This window comes from Anopheles funestus (genome assembly GCF_943734845.2).
Source record: "Anopheles funestus chromosome X unlocalized genomic scaffold, idAnoFuneDA-416_04 X_unloc_80, whole genome shotgun sequence".
Lineage (NCBI taxonomy): Eukaryota > Metazoa > Arthropoda > Insecta > Diptera > Culicidae > Anopheles > Anopheles funestus.
Genome location: NW_026045210.1, coordinates 1 through 7,500, shown reverse-complemented (window position 1 = coordinate 7,500; position 7,500 = coordinate 1).

Sequence of the window (7,500 nt, the reverse complement as noted above, 5' to 3'; positions counted from 1 at the left end):
AAAAGTACCGATAGAGTACCCACAAGAAGCACTGAGTTGGCCTAAGTTGGCCAAAAGTACCGATAGAGTACCCACAAATAGCACCCAGTTGGCCTAAGTTGGCCAAAAGTACCGATAGAGCACCCACAAGTAGCACCCAATTGGCCTATGTTGGCCAAAAGTACCGATAGAGTACCCACAAGTAGCACCCAATTGGCCTATGTTGGCCAAAAGTACCGATAGAGTACCCACAAATAGCACCGAATGGGCCTAGGTTGGCCAAAAGTACCGATAGAGTACCCACAAATAGCACCGCGTTGGCCTAAGTTGGCCAAAAGTACCGATAGAGTACCCACAAAGAGCACCCAATTGGCCTAAGTTGGCCAAAAGTACCGCCAAGTAGCACCATAGAGGCCCGAGTAGAGCGAAATGTGGGCCAAATTGAACATTTGAAAATTTTTACAAGTCCAGAAAATTTTCTAAGTCCAGAAAATTTTCTAAGTCCAAAGAGTTGGACAAATTTCCTTAGGCCCAAAGGTTGCACTGAATGTTCCTAAGTTGGCCATCAGTACCCATGAAGTATAGCGAAGGTTCACCCGAAAGACACAATACGCCCTAAAGTACCCACAGAGTACCCACAAGTTGCACCCAATTGGCCTAAGTTGGCCAGAAGTACCGACAAGTACCACCATAGAAGCCCGAGTAGAGCGAAATGTGGGCCAAAGTACCGAGTAGTTGCCACAAATGCCCAAATGGATACCAAAATGTGGTACCAAGTACCTAACTGTTGCAACAAATGCTAGCTTTCTGACCAAAAGCTGTGGGCCAATTTCGTAGAAGAACCGCCTAGGCGAAAAGGCAAAAATCGCCGAAGCTGGCCCGCTCGCAGAGCTCGCGGGCCAGGAGATACTCATAGGGCGATTTACTAGAGTGGGGAACTTGAGAATTTTTGTGTCCGAGACTTTGGGCAACTTCGCGGCCGCCCCCTTAAAGTAAAAGATTTTCTCTGGGTGCCTAAAATTCGCAATTCCCGCAAAGTCGGGAAGACGTTAAAGTTTTTGCCCAAAAAATGGCCATCGATTTAAGGTGATTTTCCAATAAGAAAATGCTTCCTATTTTGAATTTTTTCGAATATTTCCTAAACTAAGCGTCGGAGCACATGGCCGTGGAGGAACTTTTGGTAGCTTTTGGCAAGGGCTATCGGATGAAATAATAAGAAAGGCCATCAGAGCGATATTGGATTAATGCGGGCTCATAAACGCACCTGAGAAGTGAAAATTGGTACCTTGCACGCAGGATGCAAGAAATGCTTGAGTGTTAACCATCATCGGTACCAAGTACCTAGGTTATATCGAGTGCGTAGATGGAAGTCGGTACCAAAGGGAAACCTTCCTAGGCTAGGTGCACGCAAGTGAGTATGGATCGATCAGTAGAAAGATGGGAAGCCCAAGGAAACCTTCCTAGGCTAGGTGCACGCAAGTGAGTATGGATCGATCAGTAGAAAGATGGGAAGCCCAAGGAAACCTTCCTAGGCTAGGTGCACGCAAGTGAGTATGGATCGATCAGTAGAAAGATGGGAAGCCATAGGAAACCTTCCTAGGCTAGGTGCACGCAAGTGAGTATGGATCGATCAGTAGAAAGATGGGAAGCCCAAGGAAACCTTCCTAGGCTAGGTGCACGCAAGTGAGTATGGATCGATCAGTAGAAAGATGGGAAGCCCAAGGAAACCTTCCTAGGCTAGGTGCACGCAAGTGAGTATGGATCGATCAGTAGAAAGATGGGAAGCCATAGGAAACCTTCCTAGGCTAGGTGCACGCAAGTGAGTATGGATCGATCAGTAGAAAGATGGGAAGCCATAGGAAACCTTCCTAGGCTAGGTGCACGCAAGTGAGTATGGATCGATCAGTAGAAAGTGGGAAGCCCATTACCAAATGCCCTAGTGAAGACCGTAAACGAATATCATGAACCGATAAGGAGCACCAAATGCCCTAGTGAAGACCGTAAACGAATATCATGAACCGATAAGGAGCACCAAATGCCCTAGTGAAGACCGTAAACGAATATCATGAACCGATAAGGAGCACCAAATGCCCTAGTGAAGACCGTAAACGAATATCATGAACCGAGAAGTAGCAACGAATGCCTGAAAAAGTACCAAGTCCTCGGTATAGAGTAACGAGAGTTAACCGCCGTGATGTATGCAATGTGGGCAGCCATTGCATGGGTTCTGGACTTGGTTCGCGAATAACTTTTTTGCTAGACATCGGACAAAGTTGACGTGGAAGAACGAAATGTAGCATTTGATGCCACCTATCCAAAACTTTTTCAAGATTGAAGATCCGATCGATACAGCCTGAGTTATAGGCAAAAGTTGGTGCAAAAACGAGCATTTTTAATGGTGAAAAATCAGTACTCCTCGAATAGCTCCTGTTGGAAGCATCGGACCACATGGTCGTGGAGGAACATATTGTAGCGCGCGGTGTCAAGTATCGACACCCAAAACCGCATGTCCGATGGACGGAAAATGACCAAGTTATAGTGAAAACTTGGTTGCACCAAATTCCCGAAGAAGTGCAACGAGAAGGTGAATGCGATGGTTGTTCGTCGAATAGCTCCGGCCACAGACATGGTAGCGATTAGTGGTGCATGGAAGAAATCTAGCCACAAGTGCCATCTACCCATGGCCAGAAGAAAGTGTGGCCATATCTTGGATACCGGCGGAGCTATGGGGCAAATATGGGCCAAAAATGGTGCAAGTTGGACCAAAAATCCGAAAAAGTACCTAGGTAAATGCGATGGTTGTTCGTCGAATAGCTCCGGCCACAGACATGGTAGCGATTAGTGGTGCATGGAAGAAATCTAGCCACAAGTGCCATCTACCCATGGCCAGAAGAAAGTGTGGCGCTATCTTGGATACCGGCGGAGCTATGGGGCAAATATGGGCCAAAAATGGTGCAAGTTGGACCAAAAATCCGACCAAGTGCGCGAGGCGCTTTCGTGAATAGCTCCGGCCACATACATGGTAGCGATTAGTGGTGCATGGAAGAAATCTAGCCACAAGTGCCATCTACCCATGGCCAGAAGAAAGTGTGGCCATATCTTGGATACCGGCGGAGCTATGGGGCAAATATGGGCCAAAAATGGTGCAAGTTGGACCAAAAATCCGAAAAAGTACCTAGGTAAATGCGATGGTTGTTCGTCGAATAGCTCCGGCCACAGACATGGTAGCGATTAGTGGTGCATGGAAGAAATCTAGCCACAAGTGCCATCTACCCATGGCCAGAAGAAAGTGTGGCGCTATCTTGGATACCGGCGGAGCTATGGGGCAAATATGGGCCAAAAATGGTGCAAGTTGGACCAAAAATCCGACCAAGTGCGCGAGGCGCTTTCGTGAATAGCTCCGGCCACATACATGGTAGCGATTAGTGGTGCATGGAAGAAATCTAGCCACAAGTGCCATCTACCCATGGCCAGAAGAAAGTGTGGCCATATCTTGGATACCGGCGGAGCTATGGGGCAAATATGGGCCAAAAATGGGTAAAATTGTACGGTCCAAAGCCAAGGGTAAATTTTTTTATTCCTCTAATAACTTCTAGCACAGACATTGAATCGGTTGGTGATGTATGGATGAAATGTAGCAAACAGTTGGAACTACCCATAAAATCTTAAAGATTGACGATCCAATGTATAGAACCGGAGTAATGTGCGATACTTGGTGAAAAATCGAGTGAAAAATTAGCTATAAACTGTTTTTGGCCCATAACTCGAATACTAGACATCGGAAGGGGGGGTCGTAGAACGATTTTTTGTTGCCCTATCGATTCCCTATCGAACGAGCAAAAGTTGTTTTTTTGACCAAAAAGGACCCCTACTCTAGTAAAATTGGCCTGATTTTACTAGTCCCCGGTACCCGTACAGGCAAAATGAGCAAAATGCTCAAGTATGAATGGTTTTTGGCCCATAACTCGAATACTAGACGTCGCAGGGGGGTGTCATGGAACAATTTTTGGTAGCCCTTGAAATTATCTATCGAATGACATATACTTGATTTTTGGCCAAAAAGTTCCCTAGACTAGTAAAAATCGCATCATTTTACTAGAGTCGGGTACCCTGGACGAAAAACCGCTTAAGTTGCGGTTTTTGGCTAATAACTCGAATACTAGACGTCGCAGGGGGGTGTCGTGGAACAATTTTTGGTAGCCCTTGAAATTATCTATCGAATGACATATACTTGATTTTTGGCCAAAAAGTTCCCTAGACTAGTAAAAATCGCATCATTTTACTAGAGTCGGGTACCCTGGACGAAAAACCGCTTAAGTTGCGGTTTTTGGCTAATAACTCGAATACTAGACGTCGCAGGGGGGTGTCGTGGAACAATTTTTGGTAGCCCTTGAAATTATCTATCGAATGACATATACTTGATTTTTGGCCAAAAAGTTCCTAGACTAGTAAAAATCGCATCATTTTACTAGAGTCGGGTACCCTGGACGAAAAACCGCTTAAGTTGCGGTTTTTGGCTAATAACTCGAATACTAGACGTCGCAGGGGGGTGTCGTGGAACAATTTTTGGTAGCCCTTGAAATTATCTATCGAATGACATATACTTGATTTTTTGACCAAAAAGTTCCTAGACTAGTAAAAATCGCATCATTTTACTAGAGTCGGGTACCCTGTACGAAAAACCGCTATAGTTGCGGTTTTTGGTCAATAACTCGAATACTAGACGTCGGAGGGGGGTGCCGTAGAACAATTTTTTGTAGCCCTTGAAATTACCTTTCGAATGATATATAGTGGTTTTTTGGTCAAACAGTGACCCCGAGACTAGTAACCCTCCATACACAAAACCGCCTAAAAAGTTTTGGTTTTGCAAAATTTTGAAAAGTGCGTCAAAAAAATTTTTTCAAAAAGTACCAAATCGTGATCAGAACTCACTATAGACCATAAAAAGTGAAATCCGATGGTCATTTGCAACACTTGGTCAATCGAGAAAAATTTCACTTTTTTACTAGAGTCGGGTACCCTGAACGAAAAATCGCTCAAGTGATGGTTTTTGGCCAATAACTCGAATACTAGACGTCGGAGGGGGGTGCCGTAGAACAATTTTTTGTAGCCCTTGAAATTACCTTTCGAATGATATATAGTGGTTTTTCGGTCAAACAGTGACCCCGAGACTAGTAACCCTCCATACACAAAACCGCCTACAAAAACTTTGTTTTGAAAAATTCTGAAAAGTTCAAAAAAATTTTTTTTTCAAAAACTACTAAAACGTGATAAGAACTTACTATAGACCATAAAAAGTGATATCCGATGATAATTTGCAAAAGTTGGTAACTAGTAAAAAATTTCACTTTTTTACTAGAGTCGGTGCAACGAGAAAAAAAAAGTCCGTGATGGAGAAAAATGGCACGTTTTCCACGCCTGTACGCTTTCGTTTACTATATAGGGGGTAGGTGAGCCAGAAGCATGATTTTGACTGAGTATGTATCTTTATGAATTGGACCCTTCTAAATCGATTGAGACTACCCCCAGGACGATCGGACGACTGCTTCTGGCTCAAAATGTGGTTTTTAGATTTTGATCGTCAATTATGCGAGAAAAAATCGATTAGAAGTAAAGATACGAAATGCTTGGTCTAGGTTGGGAAACGACTTCGGATATTTGTTGGACGTTGTCGTAAAAGGTCCGAGGACCAAGGAAAAGTGATTTCCAAGTGGATTTATGCACTATTAGTCGATGGTAAGATGTGAAATTAGTAGAACTTACCATACAGTTTGCGAAGTTGAAGCAATCGGTTGGTGAATATGGTACTGTCTGTCCAATTTGGTGGTTCAGAATGAGTGAAACGATGTTGATGATGGATAGACGTTCCGATTGCCCCCGATCGGGGAACATATAGTGGTCTTTAAGGTCCAAGTACCTATGTTTTGGTAAGCAGAACTGAGAGTTAAAGGATGAAAGTCGGCCATTCCTAATATCATCCTATCGGTGGTTCGCGAGTTGTTTGAGGACCGGAGCAGCTCGCGATGAAACGGTCCTAGGGTATTGGTTATCCATCCAAGGAAGAGTAAATGCGATCCTAGATGTGTGTCGTTGGCCGTTCTACCGGTATCGCCTATCGATGAGATATCGACGGGCATGCCTTACTCGAAAGTTGAATTCTAGGATCGATGGTCAAACAGACCTATGAGCGATAAACCAAACTGAACACGTATTGATGTCGGCTTTTCCTATCATTTGATGCCGCAGGTTGTTTAGGGACCGGAGCAACTTGCGGCCGAGACGGTCCCCGGGGGTTTCTTTCTCTAAGGAGTGGAAACGATTAAGCAAAAGTCGTAGCAATAATCGATCACCTGATGTGTCGTTGGCCGTTCTTGCGGTATCGCCTGTCGATGAGATATCGATGGGCATGCCTTACTCTCCTGACTGTTTAATTGAGAGTTATAATCAGGGATCGATGGTCAAAAAGACCTATGAGCGATAAACCAAACTGAACACGTATTGATGTCGGCATTTCCTATCATTTGTCGCAGGTTGTTTGGGGACCGGAGCAGCTTGCGACCGAGACGGTCCCTTCCCGAAAGATGGTGAACCGAGTCGTCTGGCGTAAAAACCGGACGACTCGAAAGGGCTTGACCCTTTCAAGTGAGCGATAATCACATTCTACGCTCAGTTCGACAGCTACAAGGCAATCACTCGCTATGTTCAGAGCTAATACATGCAACATGCCGGCATTGTTTCCACCGACGCATGGATTCAAGACTGGTGCACTTATTAGTTAAACCGTTCGCCTCCGGGTGTTTCGAGTTCAAGTCTGGATGAGGATTGATCTTGCTGGTAATAGCTTGAGCCCTTAAGGGGTCGAAGCGTACATCTTGAGACCATGTACAACATATTACCAAATCGGCACCATGGGTTCTGGTGCAAGTGATGTAACCGTGAAAGATGTTGAGCAGCCCAACATCGGTTTACACACGCATAATAGGAAGGCAGCGCTGTCGACTGGTCAGTCGTGTAAGAAGTGTGCATTATCGATCACAAATATATTGGTGATCTGTAGGTTGCGCATACACCATGCCCGGTGTAAAGTGCCGTGGTCCCCCCCGGGGGGCTGCATCAAACCGTTCGCCACGCGAACTACCCAATGGAACGAACTCGATGCATTTAATAAGAAGAAGAGATGATAATGAAACACGGTCGATTTAAGAGTTGAAAACGTTGAAATGCCTATAAGCAAGTCTTAAGTTGGTGGTGACCGTTACGCCCCAACAAATTGGTGCCTTACCCTACACCAAAGAGCCATTCAACATGGTTCAAGTGAGCGATAATCACGCTCTACGCTCAGTTCGACAGCTGCAAGGCAATCACTCGCTAAGTTCAGAGCTAATACATGCAACACGCCGGCATTGTTTCCACCGACGCATGGATTCAAGACTGGTGCACTTATTAGTTAAACCGTTCGCCTCCGGGTGTTTCGAGTTCAAGTCTGGATGAGGATTGTTCTTGCTGGTAATAGCTTGAGCC